Genomic DNA, 26489 nt, shown 5'->3' with positions numbered 1-26489 from the left:
CGATTTCAAAGTGAGAAATCTGGACGTTTGACAAATCTGTGGAATGTAAAGGTTGAACTGAATCAGGTAAAGGAGGAGCTGAATAAAGATGTTGGATTGTGTGATGATGGTTTTTGAAACAGGGTAAATTGTGGATGTTCGGTAAAAGGTGAAATGTTTTGAAAATGTAAAATTAGGAACGCTTCACGAATTTGCGTGTCATCCTTGCGCAGGGGCCATGCTAATCTTCTCTGTATCGTTCCAATTTTAGTATATGTGCTGCCGAAGCGAGCACGAATCACCGCTGAGTATCAGCGTCTTATTAATGCTCAATATTCAACATGCTTTTTGGTTACACTGACTTCATTTCATCTGGATAAGTTTTTTTTCAACGGTGCTTTAACGTTCTGCTACACAATAATACATCAAACAAATTGTGCTACCACCACAATGGGACTTTTACATGTTGGGCCTTCCAAACATACACACTGACAGGAAAGCACATGTCCATGCAAAGTATTCTGGTCGCCTACTTTACCCACCTCACAGCTCCCTCTTCGAACATGCTGGTGAAGTCAATCCATCCAGCATCAGGATGCAGCCAGACAGGCCAGCAAGGGATCCCGTCAAACATTTCCAGGGTACTTAGCACACGAGTGCTCTTGGCTGAAACCACCTTGTCGTTTACCAACTATGTATTGTCCAATGTCACTCATCAAAGCTACAGCCCCACTCAAGAGGCGTGCACATGGGTGCAAGAATCAGCAAAGAATTCTGCATGTCGGTCATCTCATAGCTGCCAGCAGAACTGACTTTCTGAAATATAGCAACAGCTTCACGAAAGGGAACGCAGCCCTATAGAAAGCTAAAAGCTCAACAGCCGCCCTGACACATGAAAAGAAGAGATTGATGCACACTTTGTAACTTAGCTGGAGGCATGTTCCGCATAATCAACCAGTATTGAAGCAAACTGCTCATCCAATGATCTTTTCAATGCATCTGGGACAATTGTACCAGTTAAACGGTGGACTTTTACATTGTAATTAATCATGTCGACTAGATGACTTTAAGCACTTTGATCATTCAAAGAAGTAAATCTTTTAAAAGTACTAAACAACAATCTGAGCTAAAGTTACATTTTGGATTTGTATCCGACCAGCATTTAACTGAAAGTACCCATTCAATCGCACAGCTATATTTAATCCCACACACACACAACTCACAAAGTCAATTCACATGTCCTGGATCACTTCACAGGCACACTGTACCCCTGAACCCGTCACAGAGAAACTCTCATCTCCACTTCCAATTCAGTGAAACTGCTCTGAAGAAGCAAACTCGAATCGACTTCACTCACCACAGATTCTGACAGACCAGTTGAGATTTTCCATTATTTTCGGCATCTATTTCAGTTAAACTCGTATACTTTTATTATTATCTTGGATTAAAACGCAACTCCCATTCTCCAAATCTTATTACTCATCTTCCAGCACATTATGAACTCGCATTTTCGCATTTCCAGCAAACATTACACCCTTTCCTGAAATGGAGTCAATCCATTTGAATGTGCTGTTCCCAGCACAACGCTCTGCTGGGGATTTGCTCCACAGCGTTGTTGTCCAGGAGCTTTTCTCTCCCACCGAATTCCCGACACGCCGACTTGTCTTTGCTGAGTTTTATCAGCCTTTTGTGTTTTGGTTCTAAATTTGCAGCATCTGTGATATTTTGCTGTTTTGTCAATCAATAAGTATCAAATAATTCATGTTTTAAATATCTCAAGTACCCGATTTCAAAGTGAGAAATCTGGAAGTTCGACAAATCTGTGGAATGAAAAGGTTGAATTGAATCAGGTAAAGGAGGAGCTGAATAAAGATGTTGGATTTTGTGATGATGGTTTTTGAAACAGGGTAAATTGTGGATGTTCTGCAAAAGGTGAAATGTTTTGAAAATCAAAAATACGGAACGCTTCACGAATTTGCGTGTCATCCTTGCGCAGGGGCCATGCTAATCTTCTCTGTATCGTTCCAATTTTAGTGTATGTGCTGCCGAAGCGAGCACGAATCACCGCTGAGTATCAGCGCCTTATTAATGCTCAATATTCAACATGCTTTTTGCTTACACTAACTTCATTTCCTCTGGTTAAGATTTTTTTCAACGGTGCATTGACGTTCTGCTACACAATAATACATCAAACAAATTGTGTTACCACCGCAATGGGACTTTTACAAGTTGGGCCTTCCAAATATACACACTGACAGGAAAGCACATGTCCATGCAAAGCATTCTGGTCGCCTGCTTTCCCCAACTCACAGCTCCCTCTTCGAACATGTTGGTGAAGTCAATCCATCCAGCATCAGGATGCAGCCAGACAGGCCACCAAGGGATCCCGTCAAACATTTCCAGGGTACTTAGCACACGAGTGCTCTTGGCTGAAACCACCTTGTCGTTTACCAACTATGTCTTTTCCAATGTCAGTCATCAAAGCTACAGCCCTACTCAAGAGGCGTGCACATTGGTGCAAGAATCAGCAAAGAATTCTGCATATCGGTCATCTCATAGCTGCCAGCAGAACTGACTTTCTGAAAAATAGCAACAGCTTCACGAAAGGGAACGCAGCCCTATAGAAAGCTAAAAGCTCAACAACAGCCCTGACACATGAAAACAAGAGATTGATACACACTTTGTTACTTCGCTGGAGACATGATCCGCATAATCAACCAGTCTTGAAGCAAATTGCTCATCCAATGAACATTTCAATGCATCTGGGACAATAGTCCCAGTTAATCGGTGGACATTTACCTTGTAATTAATCATGTCGACTAGATGACTTTAAGCATTTTGGTCATTCAAAGAAGTAAATCATTTAAAAGTGCTAAGCAACAATCTGAGCTAAAGTGACATTTTGGATTTGTATCCGACCAGCATTTAATAGAAAGTAGCCATTCAGTCGCACAGCTATATTTAATCCCACACACAAACAACTCACAAAGTCAATTCACATTTCCTGGATCACTTCACAGGCACACTGTACCACTGAACCTGTCACAGAGAAATTCTCATCTCCACTTCTAATTCAGTTCAACTGCTCTGAAGAAGCAAACTCCAATCGACTTCTCTCATCACAGATTCTGACAGACCAGTTCAGATTTTCCAGTATTTCCGGTTTCGATATCAGTTAAACTCGTATTCTTTTATTATTTTCTTGAATTAAAACGCAACTCCCATTCTCCAAATCTTATTCCACATCTTCCAGCACATTATGAACTCCCATTTTCGCTTTTCCGGCATACATTACACCCTTTTCTGAACTGGAGTCAATCCATTTGAATGTGCTGTTCCCAGGACAACGCTCCGCTGGTGATTTGCTCCACAGCGTTGTTGTCCAGGAGCTTTTCTCTCCCACCAAATTGCCGAAACGCCGACTTGTCTTTGCTGAGTTTTATCAGCCTTTTGTGTTTTGGTTCTAGATTTGCAGCATCTGTGATGTTTTGCTGCTTTGTCAATCAATAAGTATCAAATAATTAATGATCTAAATATCTCAAATACCCGATTTCAAAGTGAGAAATTTGGACGTTCGACAAATCTGTGGAATGAAAAGGCTGAATTGAATCAGGTAAAGGAGGAGCTGAATAAAGATGATGGATTGTGTGATGATGGTTTTTGAAACAGGGTAAATTGTGGATGTGCTGCAAAAGGTGAAATGTTTTGAAAGTGTAAAATATGGAACGCTTCACGAATTTGCGTGTCATCCTTGCGCAGGGGCCATGCTAATCTTCTCTGTATCGTTCCAATTTTAGTGTATGTGCTGCCGAAGCGAGCACGAATCACCGCTGAGTATCAGCGCCTTATAATGCTCAATATGCAACATGCTTTTTGGTGACACTGACTTCATTTCATCTGATTAAGTTTTTTCAACGGTACATTAACGTTCTGCTACACAATAATACATCAAACAAATTGTGCTACCACCACAATGGGACTTTTACATGTTGGGCTTTCCAAACATACACACTGACAGGAAAGCACATGTCCATGCAAAGCATTCTGGTCGCCTACTTTCCCCATCTCACAGCTCCCTCTTCGAACATGTTGGTGAAGTCAATCCATCCAGCATCAGGATGCAGCCGGACAGGCCATCAAGGGATCCCGTCAAACATTTCCAGGGTACTTAGCACACGAGTGCTCTTCGCTGAAACCACCGTGTCGTTTACCAACTATGTCTTTTCCAATGTCAGTCATCAAAGCTACAGCCACACTCAAGAAGCGTGCACATGGGCGCAAGAATCAGCAAAGAATTCTGCATGTCGGTCATCTCATAGCTGCCAGCAGAACTGACTTTCTGAAATATAGCAACAGCTTCACGAAAGGGAACGCAGCCCTATAGAAAGCGAAAAGCTCAACAACAGTCCTGACACATGAAAACTAGAGATTGATACACACTTTGTTACTTAGCTGGAGGCATGTTCCGCATAACCAACCAGTATTGAAGCAAAGTTATCATCCAATGATCTTTTCAATGCATCTGGGACAATAGTCCCAGTTAATCGGTGGACATTTACCTTGTAATTAATCATGTCGACTAGATGACTTTAAGCATTTTGATCATTCAAAGAAGTAAATCTTTTAAAAGTACTAAGTAACAATCTGAGCTAAAGTGACATTTTGGATTTGTATCCGACCAGCATTTAATAGAAAGTAGCCATTCAGTCGCACAGCTATATTTAATCCCACACACAAACAACTCACAAAGTCAATTCACATTTCCTGGATCACTTCACAGGCACACTGTACCCCTGAACCTGTCACAGAGAAACTCTCATCTCCACTTCCAATTCAGTGAAACTGCTCTGAAGAAGCAAACTCCAATCGACTTCTCTCACCACAGATTCTGACAGACCAGTTCAGATTTTCCAGTATTTTCGGTTTCTATTTCACTTAAACTCGTATTCTTTTATTATTTTCTTGGATTCAAACGCAACTCCCATTCTCCAAATCTTATTCCACATCTTGCAGCACATTATGAACACCCATTTTCGCTATTCCGGCAAACATTACACCCTTTCCTGAACTGGAGTCAATCCATTTGAATGTGCTGTTCCCAGCACAACGCTCTGCTGGAGATTTGGTCCACAGCGTTGTTGTCCAGGAGCGTTTCTCTCCCACCGAATTCCCGACACGCCGACTTGTCTTTGCTGAGTTTTATCAGCCTTTTGTGTTTTGGATCCAGATTTGCAGCATCTGTGATATTTTGCTCTTTTGTCATTCAATAAGTAGCAAATAATTAATGTTTTAAATATCTCAAGTACCCGATTTCAAAGTGAGAAATCTGGACGTTCGACAAATCTGTGGAATGAAAAGGTTGAACTGAATCAGGTAAAGGAGGAGCTGAATAAAGATGTTGGATTGTGTGATGATGGTTTTTGAAACAGGGTAAATTGTGGATGTGCTGCAAAAGGTGAAATGTTTTGAAAATGTAAAATTAGGAACGCTTCACGAATTTGCGTGTCATCCTTGCGCAGGGGCCATGCTAATCTTCTCTGTATCGTTCCAATTTTAGTGTATGTGCTGCCGAAGCGAGCACGAATCACTGCTGAGTATCAGCGCCTTATTAATGCTCAATATTCAACATGCTTTTTGGTTACACTAACTTCATTTCCTCTGGTTAAGATTTTTTTCAACGGTACATTAACGTTCTGCTACACAATAATACATCAAACAAATTGTGCTACCACCACAATGGGACTTTTACATGTTGGGCCTTCCAAACATACACACTGACAGGAAAGCACATGTCCATGCAAAGTATTCTGGTCGCCTACTTTACCCACCTCACAGCTCCCTCTTCGAACATGTTGGTGAAGTCAATCCATCCAGCATCAGGATGCAGCCAGACAGGCCATCAAGGGATCCCGTCAAACATTTCCAGGGTACTTAGCACACGAGTGCTCTTGGCTGAAACCACCTTGTCGTTTACCAACTATGTCTTTTCCAATGTCAGTCATCAAAGCTGCTGCCCTACTCAAGAGGCGTGCACATGGGTGCAAGAATCTGCAAAGAATTCTGCATGTCGGTCATCTCATAGCTGCCAGCAGAACTGACTTTCTGAAATATAGCAACAGCTTCACGAAAGGGAACGCAGCCCTATAGAAAGCGAAAAGCTCAACAACAGCCCTCACACATGAAAACTAGAGATTGATACACACTTTGTTACTTAGCTGGAGACATGATCCGCATAATCAACCAGTATTGAAGCACATTGCTCATCCAATAATCTTTTCAATACATCTGGGACAATAGTCCCAGTTAATCTGTGGACTTTTACCTTGTAATTAATCATGTCGACTAGATGACTTAAAGCATTTTGATCATTCAAAGAAGTAAATCTTTTAAAAGTACTAAACAACAATCTGAGCTAAATTTACAATTTGGATTTGTATCCGACCAGCATTTAACTGAAAGTAACCATTCAATCGCACAGCTATATTTAATCCCACACACACACAACTCACAAAGTCAATTCACATGTCCTGGATCACTTCACAGTCACACTGTACCCCTGAACCTGTCACAGAGAAACTCTCATCCCCTCTTCCAATTCAGTTAAACTGCTCTGAAGAAGCAAACTCCAATCGACTTCACTCACCACAGATTCTGACAGACCAGTTCAGATTTTCCAGTATCTTCGGTTTCTATTTCAGTTAAACTCCTATTCTTTTATTATTTTCTTGGATTCAAACGCAACTCCCATTCTCCAAATCTTATTCCACATCTTCCAGCACATTATGAACACCCATTTTCGCTTTCCCAGCAAACATTACACCCTTTCCTGAACTGGAGTCAATCCATTTGAATGCGCTGTTCGAAGCACAACGCTCTGCTGGGGATTAGCTCCACGGCGTTGTTGTCCAGGAGCTTTTCTCTCCCACCGAATTCCCGACACGCTGACTTGTCTTTGCTGAGTTTTATCAGCCTTTTGTGTTTTGATTCTAGATTTGCAGCATCTGTGATATTTTGCTGTTTTGTCAATCAATAAGTATCAAATAAATAATGTTTTAAATATCTCAAGTAACCGATTTCAAAGTGAGAAAGTTGGACGTTCGATAAATCTGTGGAATGAAAAGGTTGAATTGAATCAGGTAAAGGAGGAGCTGAATAAAGATGTTGGATTGTGTGATGATGGTTTTTGAAACAGGGTAAATTGTGAATGTTCTGCAAAAGGTGAAATGTTTTGAAAGTGTAAAATATGGAACGCTTCACGAATTTGCGTGTCATCCTTGCGCAGGGGCCATGCTAATCTTCTCTGTATCGTTCCAATTTTAGTGTATGTGCTGCCGAAGCGAGCACGAATCACTGCTGAGTATCAGCGCCTTATTAATGCTCAATATTCAACATGCTTTTTGGTTACACTAACTTCATTTCCTCTGGTTAAGATTTTTTTCAACGGTACATTAACGTTCTGCTACACAATAATACATCAAACAAATTGTGCTACCACCACAATGGGACTTTTACATGTTGGGCCTTCCAAACATACACACTGACAGGAAAGCACATGTCCATGCAAAGTATTCTGGTCGCCTACTTTACCCACCTCACAGCTCCCTCTTCGAACATGTTGGTGAAGTCAATCCATCCAGCATCAGGATGCAGCCAGACAGGCCATCAAGGGATCCCGTCAAACATTTCCAGGGTACTTAGCACACGAGTGCTCTTGGCTGAAACCACCTTGTCGTTTACCAACTATGTCTTTTCCAATGTCAGTCATCAAAGCTGCTGCCCTACTCAAGAGGCGTGCACATGGGTGCAAGAATCTGCAAAGAATTCTGCATGTCGGTCATCTCATAGCTGCCAGCAGAACTGACTTTCTGAAATATAGCAACAGCTTCACGAAAGGGAACGCAGCCCTATAGAAAGCGAAAAGCTCAACAACAGCCCTCACACATGAAAACTAGAGATTGATACACACTTTGTTACTTAGCTGGAGACATGATCCGCATAATCAACCAGTATTGAAGCACATTGCTCATCCAATAATCTTTTCAATACATCTGGGACAATAGTCCCAGTTAATCTGTGGACTTTTACCTTGTAATTAATCATGTCGACTAGATGACTTAAAGCATTTTGATCATTCAAAGAAGTAAATCTTTTAAAAGTACTAAACAACAATCTGAGCTAAATTTACAATTTGGATTTGTATCCGACCAGCATTTAACTGAAAGTAACCATTCAATCGCACAGCTATATTTAATCCCACACACACACAACTCACAAAGTCAATTCACATGTCCTGGATCACTTCACAGTCACACTGTACCCCTGAACCTGTCACAGAGAAACTCTCAGCCCCTCTTCCAATTCAGTTAAACTGCTCTGAAGAAGCAAACTCCAATCGACTTCACTCACCACAGATTCTGACAGACCAGTTCAGATTTTCCAGTATCTTCGGTTTCTATTTCAGTTAAACTCCTATTCTTTTATTATTTTCTTGGATTCAAACGCAACTCCCATTCTCCAAATCTTATTCCACATCTTCCAGCACATTATGAACACCCATTTTCGCTTTCCCAGCAAACATTACACCCTTTCCTGAACTGGAGTCAATCCATTTGAATGTGCTGTTCGAAGCACAACGCTCTGCTGGGGATTAGCTCCACGGCGTTGTTGTCCAGGAGCTTTTCTCTCCCACCGAATTCCCGACACGCCGACTTGTCTTTGCTGAGTTTTATCAGCCTTTTGTGTTTTGATTCTAGATTTGCAGCATCTGTGATATTTTGCTGTTTTGTCAATCAATAAGTATCAAATAATTAATGTTTTAAATATCTCAAGTAACCGATTTCAAAGTGAGAAAGTTGGACGTTCGATAAATCTGTGGAATGAAAAGGTTGAATTGAATCAGGTAAAGGAGGAGCTGAATAAAGATGTTGGATTGTGTGATGATGGTTTTTGAAACAGGGTAAATTGTGGATGTGCTGCAAAAGGTGAAATGTTTTGAAAGTGTAAAATATGGAACGCTTCACGAATTTGCGTGTCATCCTTGCGCAGGGGCCATGCTAATCTTCTCTGTATCGTTCCAATTTTAGTGTATGTGCTGCCGAAGCGAGCACGAATCACCGCTGAGTATCAGCGCCTTATTAATGCTCAATATTCAACATGCTTTTTGGTTACACTAACTTCATTTCATCTGGTTCAGTTTTTTCAACGGTACATTAACGGTCTGCTACACAATAATACATCAAACAAATTGTGCTACCACCACAATGGGACTTTTACATGTTGGGCCTTAGAAACATACAAACTGACAGGAAAGCACATGTCCATGCAAAGTATTCTGGTCGCCAACTTTCCCCAACTCACAGCTCCCTCTTCGAACATGCTGGTGATCTCAGTCAATCCATCCAGCATCAGGATGCAGCCAGACAGGCCATCAAGGGATCCCGTCAAACATTTCCAGGGTACCTAGCACACGAGTGCTCTTGGCTGAAACCACCTTGTCGTTTACCAACTATGTCTTGTCCAATGTCAGTCATCAAAGCTACAGCCCTACTCAAGAGGCGTGCACATTGGTGCAAGAATCAGCAAAGAATTCTGCATATCGGTCATCTCATAGCTGCCAGCAGAACTGACTTTCTGAAAAATAGCAACAGCTTCACGAAAGGGAACGCAGCCCTATAGAAAGCTAAAAGCTCAACAACAGCCCTGACACATGAAAACAAGAGATTGATACACACTTTGTTACTTCGCTGGAGACATGATCCGCATAATCAACCAGTCTTGAAGCAAATTGCTCATCCAATGAACATTTCAATGCATCTGGGACAATAGTCCCAGTTAATCGGTGGACATTTACCTTGTAATTAATCATGTCGACTAGATGACTTTAAGCATTTTGGTCATTCAAAGAAGTAAATCATTTAAAAGTGCTAAGCAACAATCTGAGCTAAAGTGACATTTTGGATTTGTATCCGACCAGCATTTAATAGAAAGTAGCCATTCAGTCGCACAGCTATATTTAATCCCACACACAAACAACTCACAAAGTCAATTCACATTTCCTGGATCACTTCACAGGCACACTGTACCACTGAACCTGTCACAGAGAAATTCTCATCTCCACTTCTAATTCAGTTCAACTGCTCTGAAGAAGCAAACTCCAATCGACTTCTCTCATCACAGATTCTGACAGACCAGTTCAGATTTTCCAGTATTTCCGGTTTCGATATCAGTTAAACTCGTATTCTTTTATTATTTTCTTGAATTAAAACGCAACTCCCATTCTCCAAATCTTATTCCACATCTTCCAGCACATTATGAACTCCCATTTTCGCTTTTCCGGCATACATTACACCCTTTTCTGAACTGGAGTCAATCCATTTGAATGTGCTGTTCCCAGGACAACGCTCCGCTGGTGATTTGCTCCACAGCGTTGTTGTCCAGGAGCTTTTCTCTCCCACCAAATTGCCGAAACGCCGACTTGTCTTTGCTGAGTTTTATCAGCCTTTTGTGTTTTGGTTCTAGATTTGCAGCATCTGTGATGTTTTGCTGCTTTGTCAATCAATAAGTATCAAATAATTAATGATCTAAATATCTCAAATACCCGATTTCAAAGTGAGAAATTTGGACGTTCGACAAATCTGTGGAATGAAAAGGCTGAATTGAATCAGGTAAAGGAGGAGCTGAATAAAGATGATGGATTGTGTGATGATGGTTTTTGAAACAGGGTAAATTGTGGATGTGCTGCAAAAGGTGAAATGTTTTGAAAGTGTAAAATATGGAACGCTTCACGAATTTGCGTGTCATCCTTGCCCAGGGGCCATGCTAATCTTCTCTGTATCGTTCCAATTTTAGTGTATGTGCTGCCGAAGCGAGCACGAATCACCGCTGAGTATCAGCGCCTTATAATGCTCAATATTCAACATGCTTTTTGGTGACACTGACTTCATTTCATCTGGGTAAGATTTTTTTCAACGGTACATTAACGTTCTGCTACACAATAATACATCAAACAAATTGTGCTACCACCACAATGGGACTTTTACATGTTGGGCCTTCCAAACATACGCACTGACAGGAAAGCACGTGTCCATGTAAAGTATTCTGGTCGCCTACTTTACCCACCTCACAACTCCCTCTTCGAACATGTTGGTGAAGTCAATCCATCCAGCATCAGGATGCAGCCGGACAGGCCATCAAGGGATCCCGTCAAACATTTCCAGGGTACTTAGCACACGAGTGCTCTTCGCTGAAACCACCGTGTCGTTTACCAACTATGTCTTGTCCAATGTCAGTCATCAAAGCTACAGCCACACTCAAGAAGCGTGCACATGGGTGCAAGAATCAGCAAAGAATTCTGCATGTCGGTCATCTCATAGCTGCCAGCAGAACTGACTTTCTGAAATATAGCAACAGCTTCACGAAAGGGAACGCAGCCCTATAGAAAGCGAAAAGCTCAACAACAGTCCTGACACATGAAAACTAGAGATTGATACACACTTTGTTACTTAGCTGGAGGCATGTTCCGCATAACCAACCAGTATTGAAGCAAAGTGTTCATCCAATGATCTTTTCAATGCATCTGGGACAATAGTCCCAGTTAATCGGTGGACATTTACCTTGTAATTAATCATGTCGACTAGATGACTTTAAGCATTTTGATCATTCAAAGAAGTAAATCTTTTAAAAGTACTAAGTAACAATCTGAGCTAAAGTGACATTTTGGATTTGTATCCGACCAGCATTTAATAGAAAGTAGCCATTCAGTCGCACAGCTATATTTAATCCCACACACAAACAACTCACAAAGTCAATTCACATTTCCTGGATCACTTCACAGGCACACTGTACCCCTGAACCTGTCACAGAGAAACTCTCATCTCCACTTCCAATTCAGTGAAACTGCTCTGAAGAAGCAAACTCCAATCGACTTCTCTCACCACAGATTCTGACAGACCAGTTCAGATTTTCCAGTATTTTCGGTTTCTATTTCACTTAAACTCGTATTCTTTTATTATTTTCTTGGATTCAAACGCAACTCCCATTCTCCAAATCTTATTCCACATCTTCCAGCACATTATGAACACCCATTTTCGCTATTCCGGCAAACATTACACCCTTTCCTGAACTGGAGTCAATCCATTTGAATGTGCTGTTCCCAGCACAACGCTCTGCTGGAGATTTGGTCCACAGCGTTGTTGTCCAGGAGCTTTTCTCTCCCACCGAATTCCCGACACGCCGACTTGTCTTTGCTGAGTTTTATCAGCCTTTTGTGTTTTGGATCCAGATTTGCAGCATCTGTGATATTTTGCTCTTTTGTCATTCAATAAGTAGCAAATAATTAATGTTTTAAATATCTCAAGTACCCGATTTCAAAGTGAGAAATCTGGACGTTCGACAAATCTGTGGAATGAAAAGGTTGAACTGAATCAGGTAAAGGAGGAGCTGAATAAAGATGTTGGATTGTGTGATGATGGTTTTTGAAACAGGGTAAATTGTGGATGTGCTGCAAAAGGTGAAATGTTTTGAAAATGTAAAATTAGGAACGCTTCACGAATTTGCGTGTCATCCTTGCGCAGGGGCCATGCTAATCTTCTCTGTATCGTTCCAATTTTAGTGTATGTGCTGCCGAAGCGAGCACGAATCACTGCTGAGTATCAGCGCCTTATTAATGCTCAATATTCAACATGCTTTTTGGTTACACTAACTTCATTTCCTCTGGTTAAGATTTTTTTCAACGGTACATTAACGTTCTGCTACACAATAATACATCAAACAAATTGTGCTACCACCACAATGGGACTTTTACATGTTGGGCCTTCCAAACATACACACTGACAGGAAAGCACATGTCCATGCAAAGTATTCTGGTCGCCTACTTTACCCACCTCACAGCTCCCTCTTCGAACATGTTGGTGAAGTCAATCCATCCAGCATCAGGATGCAGCCAGACAGGCCATCAAGGGATCCCGTCAAACATTTCCAGGGTACTTAGCACACGAGTGCTCTTGGCTGAAACCACCTTGTCGTTTACCAACTATGTCTTTTCCAATGTCAGTCATCAAAGATGCTGCCCTACTCAAGAGGCGTGCACATGGGTGCAAGAATCTGCAAAGAATTCTGCATGTCGGTCATCTCATAGCTGCCAGCAGAACTGACTTTCTGAAATATAGCAACAGCTTCACGAAAGGGAACGCAGCCCTATAGAAAGCGAAAAGCTCAACAACAGCCCTCACACATGAAAACAAGAGATTGATACACACTTTGTTACTTAGCTGGAGACATGATCCGCATAATCAACCAGTATTGAAGCACATTGCTCATCCAATAATCTTTTCAATACATCTGGGACAATAGTCCCAGTTAATCTGTGGACTTTTACCTTGTAATTAATCATGTCGACTAGATGACTTAAAGCATTTTGATCATTCAAAGAAGTAAATCTTTTAAAAGTACTAAACAACAATCTGAGCTAAATTTACAATTTGGATTTGTATCCGACCAGCATTTAACTGAAAGTAAGCATTCAATCGCACAGCTATATTTAATCCCACACACACACAACTCACAAAGTCAATTCACATGTCCTGGATCACTTCACAGTCACACTGTACCCCTGAACCTGTCACAGAGAAACTCTCATCCCCTCTTCCAATTCAGTTAAACTGCTCTGAAGAAGCAAACTCCAATCGACTTCACTCACCACAGATTCTGACAGACCAGTTCAGATTTTCCAGTATCTTCGGTTTCTATTTCAGTTAAACTCCTATTCTTTTATTATTTTCTTGGATTCAAACGCAACTCCCATTCTCCAAATCTTATTCCACATCTTCCAGCACATTATGAACACCCATTTTCGCTTTCCCAGCAAACATTACACCCTTTCCTGAACTGGAGTCAATCCATTTGAATGTGCTGTTCGAAGCACAACGCTCTGCTGGGGATTAGCTCCACGGCGTTGTTGTCCAGGAGCTTTTCTCTCCCACCGAATTCCCGACACGCCGACTTGTCTTTGCTGAGTTTTATCAGCCTTTTGTGTTTTGATTCTAGATTTGCAGCATCTGTGATATTTTGCTGTTTTGTCAATCAATAAGTATCAAATAATTAATGTTTTAAATATCTCAAGTAACCGATTTCAAAGTGAGAAAGTTGGACGTTCGATAAATCTGTGGAATGAAAAGGTTGAATTGAATCAGGTAAAGGAGGAGCTGAATAAAGATGTTGGATTGTGTGATGATGGTTTTTGAAACAGGGTAAATTGTGAATGTTCTGCAAAAGGTGAAATGTTTTGAAAGTGTAAAATATGGAACGCTTCACGAATTTGCGTGTCATCCTTGCGCAGGGGCCATGCTAATCTTCTCTGTATCGTTCCAATTTTAGTGTATGTGCTGCCGAAGCGAGCACGAATCACCGCTGAGTATCAGCGCCTTATTAATGCTCAATATTCAACATGCTTTTTGGTTACACTAACTTCATTTCATCTGGTTAAGTTTTTTCAACGGTACATTAACGGTCTGCTACACAATAATACATCAAACAAATTGTGCTACCACCACAATGGGACTTTTACATGTTGGGCCTTAGAAACATACAAACTGACAGGAAAGCACATGTCCATGCAAAACATTCTGCTCGCCTACTTTACCCACCTCACAGCTCCCTCTTCGAACATGTTGGTGAAGTCAATCCATCCAGCATCAGGATGCAGCCAGACAGGCCATCAAGGGATCCCGTCAAACATTTCCAGGGTACTTAGCACACGGGTGCTCTTGGCTGAAACCACCTTGTCGTTTACCAACTATGTCTTTTCCAATGTCAGTCATCAAAGCTGCTGCCCTACTCAAGAGGCGTGCACATGGGTGCAAGAATCAGCAAAGAATTCTGCATGTCGGTCATCTCATAGCTGCTAGCAGAACTGACTTTCTGAAATATAGCAACAGCTTCACGAAAGGGAACGCAGCCCTATAGAAAGCTAAAAGCTCAACAACAGCCCTCACACATGAAAACAAGAGATTGATACACACTTTGTTACTTAGCTGGAGACATGATCCGCATAATCAACCAGTATTGAAGCAAATTGCTCATCCAATGAACATTTCAATGCATCTGGGACAGTAGTCCCAGTTAATCGGTGGACTTTTACCTTGTAATTAATCATGTCGACTAGATGACTTTAAGCATTTTGATCATTCAAAGAAGTAAATCTTTTAAAAGTACTAAACAAAATCTGAGCTAAAGTTACATTTTGGAAATGTATCCGACCAGCATTTAACAGAAAGTACCCATTCAGTCGAACAGCTATATATAATCCCACACACACACAACTCACAAAGTCAATTCACATTTCCTGGATCACTTCACAGGCACACTGTACCCCTGAACCTGTCACAGAGAAACTCTCATCTCCACTTCCAATTCAGTTAAACTGCTCTGAAGAAGCAAACTCCAATCGACTTCTCTCACCACAGATTCTGACAGACCAGTTCAGATTTTCCAGTATTTTCGGTTTCTATTTCACTTAAACTCCTATTCTTTTATTATTTTCTTGGATTAAAACGCAACTTCCATTCTCCAAATCTTATTCCACATCTTCCAGCACATTATGAACACCCATTTTCGCTATTCCGGCAAACATTACACCCTTTCCTGAACTTGAGTCAATCCATTTGAATGTGCTGTTCCCAGCACAACGCTCTGCTGGGGATTTGCTCCACAGCCTTGTTGTCCAGGAGCTTTTCTCTCCCACCGAATTCCCGACACGCCGACTTGTCTTTGCTGAGTTTTATCAGCCTTTTGTGTTTTGGTTCTAGATTTGCAGCATCTGTGATATTTTGCTCTTTTGTCATTCAATAAGTATCAAATAATTAATGTTTTAAATATCTCAAGTACCCGATTTCAAAGTGAGAAATCTGGACGTTCGACAAATCTGTGGAATGAAAAGGTTGAACTGAATCAGGTAAAGGAGGAGCTGAATAAAGATGTTGGATTGTGTGATGATGGTTTTTGAAACAGGGTAAATTGTGGATGTGCTGCAAAAGGTGAGATGTTTTGAAAGTGTAAAATATGGAACGCTTCTCGAATTTGCGTGTCATCCTTGCGCATGGGCCATGCTAATCTTCTCTGTATCGTTCCAATTTTAGTGTATGTGCTGCCGAAGCGAGCACGAATCACGGCTGAGTATCAGCGCCTTCTTAATGCCCAATATTCAACATGCTTTTTGGTTACACTGACTTCATTTCCTCTGGTTAAGTTTTTTTTTCAACGGTACATTAACGTTCTGCTACACAATAATACATCAAACAAATTGTGCTACCACCACAATGGGACTTTTACATGTTGGGCCTTCCAAACATACACACTGACAGGAAAGCACATGTCCATGCAAAGTATTCTGGTCGCCTACTTTACCCACCTCACAGCTCCCTCTTCGAACATGTTGGTGAAGTCAATCCATCCAGCATCAGGATGCAGCCAGACAGGCCATCAAGGGATCCCGTCAAACATTTCCAGGGTACTTAGCACACGAGTGCTCTTGGCTGAAACCACCTTGTCGTTTACCAACTATGTCTTTTCCAATGTCAGTCATCAAAGCTGCTGCCCTACTCAAGAGGCGTGCACATGGGTGCAAGAATCTGCAAAGAATTCTGCATGTCGGTCATCTCATAGCTGCCAGCAGAACTGACTTTCTGAAATATAGCAACAGCTTCACGAAAGGGAACGCAGCCCTATAGAAAGCGAAAAGCTCAACAACAGCCCTCACACATGAAAACAAGAGATTGATACACACTTTGTTACTTAGCTGGAGACATGATCCGCATAATCAACCAGTATTGAAGCACATTGCTCATCCAATAATCTTTTCAATACATCTGGGACAATAGTCCCAGTTAATCTGTGGACTTTTACCTTGTAATTAATCATGTCGACTAGATGACTTAAAGCATTTTGATCATTCAAAGAAGTAAATCTTTTAAAAGTACTAAACAACAATCTGAGCTAAATTTACAATTTGGATTTGTATCCGACCAGCATTTAACTGAAAGTAACCATTCAATCGCACAGCTATATTTAATCCCACACACACACAACTCACAAAGTCAATTCACATGTCCTGGATCACTTCACAGTCACACTGTACCCCTGAACCTGTCACAGAGAAACTCTCATCCCCTCTTCCAATTCAGTTAAACTGCTCTGAAGAAGCAAACTCCAATCGACTTCACTCACCACAGATTCTGACAGACCAGTTCAGATTTTCCAGTATCTTCGGTTTCTATTTCAGTTAAACTCCTATTCTTTTATTATTTTCTTGGATTCAAACGCAACTCCCATTCTCCAAATCTTATTCCACATCTTCCAGCACATTATGAACACCCATTTTCGCTTTCCCAGCAAACATTACACCCTTTCCTGAACTGGAGTCAATCCATTTGAATGTGCTGTTCGAAGCACAACGCTCTGCTGGGGATTAGCTCCACGGCGTTGTTGTCCAGGAGCTTTTCTCTCCCACCGAATTCCCGACACGCCGACTTGTCTTTGCTGAGTTTTATCAGCCTTTTGTGTTTTGATTCTAGATTTGCAGCATCTGTGATATTTTGCTGTTTTGTCAATCAATAAGTATCAAATAATTAATGTTTTAAATATCTCAAGTAACCGATTTCAAAGTGAGAAAGTTGGACGTTCGATAAATCTGTGGAATGAAAAGGTTGAATTGAATCAGGTAAAGGAGGAGCTGAATAAAGATGTTGGATTGTGTGATGATGGTTTTTGAAACAGGGTAAATTGTGAATGTTCTGCAAAAGGTGAAATGTTTTGAAAGTGTAAAATATGGAACGCTTCACGAATTTGCGTGTCATCCTTGCGCAGGGGCCATGCTAATCTTCTCTGTATCGTTCCAATTTTAGTGTATGTGCTGCCGAAGCGAGCACGAATCTCCGCTGAGTATCAGCGCCTTATTAATGCTCAATATTCAACATGCTTTTTGGTGACACTGACTTCATTTCATCTGGGTAAGATTTTTTTCAACGGTACATTAACGTTCTGCTACACAATAATACATCAAACAAATTGTGCTACCACCACAATGGGACTTTTACATGTTGGGCCTTCCAAACATACGCACTGACAGGAAAGCACGTGTCCATGTAAAGTATTCTGGTCGCCTACTTTACCCACCTCACAACTCCCTCTTCGAACATGTTGGTGAAGTCAATCCATCCAGCATCAGGATGCAGCCGGACAGGCCATCAAGGGATCCCGTCAAACATTTCCAGGGTACTTAGCACACGAGTGCTCTTCGCTGAAACCACCGTGTCGTTTACCAACTATGTCTTGTCCAATGTCAGTCATCAAAGCTACAGCCACACTCAAGAAGCGTGCACATGGGTGCAAGAATCAGCAAAGAATTCTGCATGTCGGTCATCTCATAGCTGCCAGCAGAACTGACTTTCTGAAATATAGCAACAGCTTCACGAAAGGGAACGCAGCCCTATAGAAAGCGAAAAGCTCAACAACAGTCCTGACACATGAAAACTAGAGATTGATACACACTTTGTTACTTAGCTGGAGGCATGTTCCGCATAACCAACCAGTATTGAAGCAAAGTGTTCATCCAATGATCTTTTCAATGCATCTGGGACAATAGTCCCAGTTAATCGGTGGACATTTACCTTGTAATTAATCATGTCGACTAGATGACTTTAAGCATTTTGATCATTCAAAGAAGTAAATCTTTTAAAAGTACTAAGTAACAATCTGAGCTAAAGTGACATTTTGGATTTGTATCCGACCAGCATTTAATAGAAAGTAGCCATTCAGTCGCACAGCTATATTTAATCCCACACACAAACAACTCACAAAGTCAATTCACATTTCCTGGATCACTTCACAGGCACACTGTACCCCTGAACCTGTCACAGAGAAACTCTCATCTCCACTTCCAATTCAGTGAAACTGCTCTGAAGAAGCAAACTCCAATCGACTTCTCTCACCACAGATTCTGACAGACCAGTTCAGATTTTCCAGTATTTTCGGTTTCTATTTCACTTAAACTCGTATTCTTTTATTATTTTCTTGGATTCAAACGCAACTCCCATTCTCCAAATCTTATTCCACATCTTCCAGCACATTATGAACACCCATTTTCGCTATTCCGGCAAACATTACACCCTTTCCTGAACTGGAGTCAATCCATTTGAATGTGCTGTTCCCAGCACAACGCTCTGCTGGAGATTTGGTCCACAGCGTTGTTGTCCAGGAGCTTTTCTCTCCCACCGAATTCCCGACACGCCGACTTGTCTTTGCTGAGTTTTATCAGCCTTTTGTGTTTTGGATCCAGATTTGCAGCATCTGTGATATTTTGCTCTTTTGTCATTCAATAAGTAGCAAATAATTAATGTTTTAAATATCTCAAGTACCCGATTTCAAAGTGAGAAATCTGGACGTTCGACAAATCTGTGGAATGAAAAGGTTGAACTGAATCAGGTAAAGGAGGAGCTGAATAAAGATGTTGGATTGTGTGATGATGGTTTTTGAAACAGGGTAAATTGTGGATGTGCTGCAAAAGGTGAAATGTTTTGAAAATGTAAAATTAGGAACGCTTCACGAATTTGCGTGTCATCCTTGCGCAGGGGCCATGCTAATCTTCTCTGTATCGTTCCAATTTTAGTGTATGTGCTGCCGAAGCGAGCACGAATCACTGCTGAGTATCAGCGCCTTATTAATGCTCAATATTCAACATGCTTTTTGGTTACACTAACTTCATTTCCTCTGGTTAAGATTTTTTTCAACGGTACATTAACGTTCTGCTACACAATAATACATCAAACAAATTGTGCTACCACCACAATGGGACTTTTACATGTTGGGCCTTCCAAACATACACACTGACAGGAAAGCACATGTCCATGCAAAGTATTCTGGTCGCCTACTTTACCCACCTCACAGCTCCCTCTTCGAACATGTTGGTGAAGTCAATCCATCCAGCATCAGGATGCAGCCAGACAGGCCATCAAGGGATCCCGTCAAACATTTCCAGGGTACTTAGCACACGAGTGCTCTTGGCTGAAACCACCTTGTCGTTTACCAACTATGTCTTTTCCAATGTCAGTCATCAAAGATGCTGCCCTACTCAAGAGGCGTGCACATGGGTGCAAGAATCTGCAAAGAATTCTGCATGTCGGTCATCTCATAGCTGCCAGCAGAACTGACTTTCTGAAATATAGCAACAGCTTCACGAAAGGGAACGCAGCCCTATAGAAAGCGAAAAGCTCAACAACAGCCCTCACACATGAAAACAAGAGATTGATACACACTTTGTTACTTAGCTGGAGACATGATCCGCATAATCAACCAGTATTGAAGCACATTGCTCATCCAATAATCTTTTCAATACATCTGGGACAATAGTCCCAGTTAATCTGTGGACTTTTACCTTGTAATTAATCATGTCGACTAGATGACTTAAAGCATTTTGATCATTCAAAGAAGTAAATCTTTTAAAAGTACTAAACAACAATCTGAGCTAAATTTACAATTTGGATTTGTATCCGACCAGCATTTAACTGAAAGTAACCATTCAATCGCACAGCTATATTTAATCCCACACACACACAACTCACAAAGTCAATTCACATGTCCTGGATCACTTCACAGTCACACTGTACCCCTGAACCTGTCACAGAGAAACTCTCATCCCCTCTTCCAATTCAGTTAAACTGCTCTGAAGAAGCAAACTCCAATCGACTTCACTCACCACAGATTCTGACAGACCAGTTCAGATTTTCCAGTATCTTCGGTTTCTATTTCAGTTAAACTCCTATTCTTTTATTATTTTCTTGGATTCAAACGCAACTCCCATTCTCCAAATCTTATTCCACATCTTCCAGCACATTATGAACACCCATTTTCGCTTTCCCAGCAAACATTACACCCTTTCCTGAACTGGAGTCAATCCATTTGAATGTGCTGTTCGAAGCACAACGCTCTGCTGGGGATTAGCTCCACGGCGTTGTTGTCCAGGAGCTTTTCTCTCCCACCGAATTCCCGACACGCCGACTTGTCTTTGCTGAGTTTTATCAGCCTTTTGTGTTTTGATTCTAGATTTGCAGCATCTGTGATATTTTGCTGTTTTGTCAATCAATAAGTATCAAATAATTAATGTTTTAAATATCTCAAGTAACCGATTTCAAAGTGAGAAAGTTGGACGTTCGATAAATCTGTGGAATGAAAAGGTTGAATTGAATCAGGTAAAGGAGGAGCTGAATAAAGATGTTGGATTGTGTGATGATGGTTTTTGAAACAGGGTAAATTGTGAATGTTCTGCAAAAGGTGAAATGTTTTGAAAGTGTAAAATATGGAACGCTTCACGAATTTGCGTGTCATCCTTGCGCAGGGGCCATGCTAATCTTCTCTGTATCGTTCCAATTTTAGTGTATGTGCTGCCGAAGCGAGCACGAATCACCGCTGAGTATCAGCGCCTTATTAATGCTCAATATTCAACATGCTTTTTGGTTACACTAACTTCATTTCATCTGGTTCAGTTTTTTCAACGGTACATTAACGGTCTGCTACACAATAATACATCAAACAAATTGTGCTACCACCACAATGGGACTTTTACATGTTGGGCCTTAGAAACATACAAACTGACAGGAAAGCACATGTCCATGCAAAGTATTCTGGTCGCCAACTTTCCCCAACTCACAGCTCCCTCTTCGAACATGCTGGTGATCTCAGTCAATCCATCCAGCATCAGGATGCAGCCAGACAGGCCATCAAGGGATCCCGTCAAACATTTCCAGGGTACCTAGCACACGAGTGCTCTTGGCTGAAACCACCTTGTCGTTTACCAACTATGTCTTGTCCAATGTCAGTCATCAAAGCTACAGCCACACTCAAGAGGCGTGCACATGGGTGCAAGAATCAGCAAAGAATTCTGCATGTCGGTCATCTCATAGCTGCTAGCAGAACTGACTTTCTGAAATATAGCAACAGCTTCACGAAAGGGAACGCAGCCCTATAGAAAGCGAAAAGCTCAACAACAGCCCTCACACATGAAAACAAGAGATTGATACACACTTTGTTACTTAGCTGGAGACATGATCCGCATAATCAACCAGTATTGAAGCAAATTGCTCATCCAATGAACATTTCAATGCATCTGGGACAGTAGTCCCAGTTAATCGGTGGACTTTTACCTTGTAATTAATCATGTCGACTAGATGACTTTAAGCATTTTGATCATTCAAAGAAGCAAATCTTTTAAAAGTGCTAAACAAAATCTGAGCTAAAGTTACATTTTGGAAATGTATCCGACCAGCATTTAACAGAAAGTACCCATTCAGTCGAACAGCTATATTTAATCCCACACACACACAACTCACAAAGTCAATTCACATTTCCTGGATCACTTCACAGGCACACTGTACCCCTGAACCTTTCACAGAGAAACTCTCATCTCCACTTCCAATTCAGTTAAACTGCTCTGAAGAAGCAAACTCCAATCGACTTCTCTCACCACAGATTCTGACAGACCAGTTCAGATTTTCCAGTATTTTCGGTTTCTATTTCACTTAAACTCGTATTCATTTATTATTTTCTTGAATTAAAACGCAACTCCCATTCTCCAAATCTTATTCCACATTTTCCAGCACATTATGAACACCCATTTTCGCTATTCCGGCAAACATTACACCCTTTCCTGAACTGGAGTCAATCCATTTGAATGTGCTGTTCCCAGCACAACTCTCTACTGGTGATTTGTTCCACAGCGTTGTTGTCCAGGAGCTTTTCTCTCCCACCGAATTCCCGACACGCCGACTTGTCTTTGCTGAGTTTTATCAGCTTTTTGTGTTTTGGTTCTAGATTTGCAGCATCTGTGATATTTTGCTCTTTTGTCATTCAATAAGTATCAAATAATTAATGTTTTAAATATCTCAAGTACCCGATTTCAAAGTGAGAAATCTGGACGTTCGACAAATCTGTGGAATGAAAAGGTTGAACTGAATCAGGTAAAGGAGGAGCTGAATAAAGATGTTGGATTGTGTGATGATGGTTTTTGAAACAGGGTAAATTGTGGATGTGCTGCAAAAGGTGAGATGTTTTGAAAGTGTAAAATATGGAACGCTTCACGAATTTGCGTGTCATCCTTGCGCAGGGGCCATGCTAATCTTCTCTGTATCGTTCCAATTTTAGTGTATGTGCTGCCGAAGCGAGCACGAATCACCGCTGAGTATCAGCGCCTTATTAATGCTCAATATTCAACATGCTTTTTGGTTACACTAACTTCATTTCCTCTGGTTAAGATTTTGTTCAACGGTACATTAACGTTCTGCTACGGAATAATACATCAAACAAATTGTGCTACCACCACAATGGGACTTTTACATGTTGGGCCTTCCAAACATACACACTGACAGTAAAGCACATGTCCATGCAAAACATTCTGCTCGCCTACTTTACCCACCTCACAGCTCCCTCTTCGAACATGTTGGTGAAGTCAATCCATCCAGCATCAGGATGCAGCCAGACAGGCCATCAAGGGATCCCGTCAAACATTTCCAGGGTACTTAGCACACGGGTGCTCTTGGCTGAAACCACCTTGTCGTTTACCAACTATGTCTTTTCCAATGTCAGTCATCAAAGCTGCTGCCCTACTCAAGAGGCGTGCACATGGGTGCAAGAATCAGCAAAGAATTCTGCATGTCGGTCATCTCATAGCTGCTAGCAGAACTGACTTTCTGAAATATAGCAACAGCTTCACGAAAGGGAACGCAGCCCTATAGAAAGCTAAAAGCTCAACAACAGCCCTCACACATGAAAACAAGAGATTGATACACACTTTGTTACTTAGCTGGAGACATGATCCGCATAATCAACCAGTATTGAAGCAAATTGCTCATCCAATGAACATTTCAATGCATCTGGGACAGTAGTCCCAGTTAATCGGTGGACTTTTACCTTGTAATTAATCATGTCGACTAGATGACTTTAAGCATTTTGATCATTCAAAGAAGTAAATCTTTTAAAAGTACTAAACAAAATCTGAGCTAAAGTTACATTTTGGAAATGTATCCGACCAGCATTTAACAGAAAGTACCCATTCAGTCGAACAGCTATATATAATCCCACACACACACAACTCACAAAGTCAATTCACATTTCCTGGATCACTTCACAGGCACACTGTACCCCTGAACCTGTCACAGAGAAACTCTCATCTCCACTTCCAATTCAGTTAAACTGCTCTGAAGAAGCAAACTCCAATCGACTTCTCTCACCACAGATTCTGACAGACCAGTTCAGATTTTCCAGTATTTTCGGTTTCTATTTCACTTAAACTCCTATTCTTTTATTATTTTCTTGGATTAAAACGCAACTTCCATTCTCCAAATCTTATTCCACATCTTCCAGCACATTATGAACACCCATTTTCGCTATTCCGGCAAACATTACACCCTTTCCTGAACTTGAGTCAATCCATTTGAATGTGCTGTTCCCAGCACAACGCTCTGCTGGGGATTTGCTCCACAGCCTTGTTGTCCAGGAGCTTTTCTCTCCCACCGAATTCCCGACACGCCGACTTGTCTTTGCTGAGTTTTATCAGCCTTTTGTGTTTTGGTTCTAGATTTGCAGCATCTGTGATATTTTGCTCTTTTGTCATTCAATAAGTATCAAATAATTAATGTTTTAAATATCTCAAGTACCCGATTTCAAAGTGAGAAATCTGGACGTTCGACAAATCTGTGGAATGAAAAGGTTGAACTGAATCAGGTAAAGGAGGAGCTGAATAAAGATGTTGGATTGTGTGATGATGGTTTTTGAAACAGGGTAAATTGTGGATGTGCTGCAAAAGGTGAGATGTTTTGAAAGTGTAAAATATGGAACGCTTCTCGAATTTGCGTGTCATCCTTGCGCATGGGCCATGCTAATCTTCTCTGTATCGTTCCAATTTTAGTGTATGTGCTGCCGAAGCGAGCACGAATCACGGCTGAGTATCAGCGCCTTCTTAATGCCCAATATTCAACATGCTTTTTGGTTACACTGACTTCATTTCCTCTGGTTAAGTTTTTTTTTCAACGGTACATTAACGTTCTGCTACACAATAATACATCAAACAAATTGTGCTACCACCACAATGGGACTTTTACATGTTGGGCCTTCCAAACATACACACTGACAGGAAAGCACATGTCCATGCAAAGTATTCTGGTCGCCTACTTTACCCACCTCACAGCTCCCTCTTCGAACATGTTGGTGAAGTCAATCCATCCAGCATCAGGATGCAGCCAGACAGGCCATCAAGGGATCCCGTCAAACATTTCCAGGGTACTTAGCACACGAGTGCTCTTGGCTGAAACCACCTTGTCGTTTACCAACTATGTCTTTTCCAATGTCAGTCATCAAAGCTGCTGCCCTACTCAAGAGGCGTGCACATGGGTGCAAGAATCTGCAAAGAATTCTGCATGTCGGTCATCTCATAGCTGCCAGCAGAACTGACTTTCTGAAATATAGCAACAGCTTCACGAAAGGGAACGCAGCCCTATAGAAAGCGAAAAGCTCAACAACAGCCCTCACACATGAAAACAAGAGATTGATACACACTTTGTTACTTAGCTGGAGACATGATCCGCATAATCAACCAGTATTGAAGCACATTGCTCATCCAATAATCTTTTCAATACATCTGGGACAATAGTCCCAGTTAATCTGTGGACTTTTACCTTGTAATTAATCATGTCGACTAGATGACTTAAAGCATTTTGATCATTCAAAGAAGTAAATCTTTTAAAAGTACTAAACAACAATCTGAGCTAAATTTACAATTTGGATTTGTATCCGACCAGCATTTAACTGAAAGTAACCATTCAATCGCACAGCTATATTTAATCCCACACACACACAACTCACAAAGTCAATTCACATGTCCTGGATCACTTCACAGTCACACTGTACCCCTGAACCTGTCACAGAGAAACTCTCATCCCCTCTTCCAATTCAGTTAAACTGCTCTGAAGAAGCAAACTCCAATCGACTTCACTCACCACAGATTCTGACAGACCAGTTCAGATTTTCCAGTATCTTCGGTTTCTATTTCAGTTAAACTCCTATTCTTTTATTATTTTCTTGGATTCAAACGCAACTCCCATTCTCCAAATCTTATTCCACATCTTCCAGCACATTATGAACACCCATTTTCGCTTTCCCAGCAAACATTACACCCTTTCCTGAACTGGAGTCAATCCATTTGAATGTGCTGTTCGAAGCACAACGCTCTGCTGGGGATTAGCTCCACGGCGTTGTTGTCCAGGAGCTTTTCTCTCCCACCGAATTCCCGACACGCCGACTTGTCTTTGCTGAGTTTTATCAGCCTTTTGTGTTTTGATTCTAGATTTGCAGCATCTGTGATATTTTGCTGTTTTGTCAATCAATAAGTATCAAATAATTAATGTTTTAAATATCTCAAGTAACCGATTTCAAAGTGAGAAAGTTGGACGTTCGATAAATCTGTGGAATGA

At 41.2% G+C, this 26489-nt stretch overlaps 1 protein-coding gene and 15 non-coding genes across 16 annotated transcripts in view; all 16 read right to left on the bottom strand.

Annotated features, from left to right (window-relative positions):
• The window catches only part of LOC144687635 (synergin gamma-like), a 450053-nt gene that overhangs the window by 176969 nt on the left and 246595 nt on the right, over positions 1-26489 (bottom strand). The window lies entirely within an intron of this gene.
• LOC144688091 (U6 spliceosomal RNA) lies at positions 168-274 on the bottom strand. Its single transcript, XR_013578300.1, has one exon. It is a non-coding gene; the product is annotated as a U6 spliceosomal RNA (small nuclear RNA).
• LOC144688181 (U6 spliceosomal RNA) lies at positions 1931-2037 on the bottom strand. Its single transcript, XR_013578374.1, has one exon. It is a non-coding gene; the product is annotated as a U6 spliceosomal RNA (small nuclear RNA).
• On the bottom strand, positions 3694-3800 carry LOC144688067 (U6 spliceosomal RNA). The gene has a single exon (XR_013578276.1). It is a non-coding gene; the product is annotated as a U6 spliceosomal RNA (small nuclear RNA).
• Positions 5454-5560, bottom strand: LOC144688098 (U6 spliceosomal RNA). The gene has a single exon (XR_013578307.1). It is a non-coding gene; the product is annotated as a U6 spliceosomal RNA (small nuclear RNA).
• Positions 7217-7323, bottom strand: LOC144688090 (U6 spliceosomal RNA). The gene has a single exon (XR_013578299.1). It is a non-coding gene; the product is annotated as a U6 spliceosomal RNA (small nuclear RNA).
• Positions 8980-9086, bottom strand: LOC144688066 (U6 spliceosomal RNA). Its single transcript, XR_013578275.1, has one exon. It is a non-coding gene; the product is annotated as a U6 spliceosomal RNA (small nuclear RNA).
• Positions 10745-10851, bottom strand: LOC144688142 (U6 spliceosomal RNA). Its single transcript, XR_013578348.1, has one exon. It is a non-coding gene; the product is annotated as a U6 spliceosomal RNA (small nuclear RNA).
• Positions 12507-12613, bottom strand: LOC144688097 (U6 spliceosomal RNA). The gene has a single exon (XR_013578306.1). It is a non-coding gene; the product is annotated as a U6 spliceosomal RNA (small nuclear RNA).
• LOC144688065 (U6 spliceosomal RNA) lies at positions 14270-14376 on the bottom strand. The gene has a single exon (XR_013578274.1). It is a non-coding gene; the product is annotated as a U6 spliceosomal RNA (small nuclear RNA).
• Positions 16030-16136, bottom strand: LOC144688138 (U6 spliceosomal RNA). Its single transcript, XR_013578345.1, has one exon. It is a non-coding gene; the product is annotated as a U6 spliceosomal RNA (small nuclear RNA).
• LOC144688089 (U6 spliceosomal RNA) lies at positions 17794-17900 on the bottom strand. The gene has a single exon (XR_013578298.1). It is a non-coding gene; the product is annotated as a U6 spliceosomal RNA (small nuclear RNA).
• LOC144688096 (U6 spliceosomal RNA) lies at positions 19557-19663 on the bottom strand. The gene has a single exon (XR_013578305.1). It is a non-coding gene; the product is annotated as a U6 spliceosomal RNA (small nuclear RNA).
• On the bottom strand, positions 21320-21426 carry LOC144688064 (U6 spliceosomal RNA). The gene has a single exon (XR_013578273.1). It is a non-coding gene; the product is annotated as a U6 spliceosomal RNA (small nuclear RNA).
• LOC144688063 (U6 spliceosomal RNA) lies at positions 23084-23190 on the bottom strand. Its single transcript, XR_013578272.1, has one exon. It is a non-coding gene; the product is annotated as a U6 spliceosomal RNA (small nuclear RNA).
• Positions 24846-24952, bottom strand: LOC144688137 (U6 spliceosomal RNA). Its single transcript, XR_013578344.1, has one exon. It is a non-coding gene; the product is annotated as a U6 spliceosomal RNA (small nuclear RNA).

This window comes from Cetorhinus maximus, chromosome 12 (genome assembly GCF_964194155.1).
Source record: "Cetorhinus maximus chromosome 12, sCetMax3.hap1.1, whole genome shotgun sequence".
In the NCBI taxonomy this organism is placed as follows: domain Eukaryota; kingdom Metazoa; phylum Chordata; class Chondrichthyes; order Lamniformes; family Cetorhinidae; genus Cetorhinus; species Cetorhinus maximus.
This window is presented reverse-complemented; position numbering and strand designations above follow the sequence as displayed.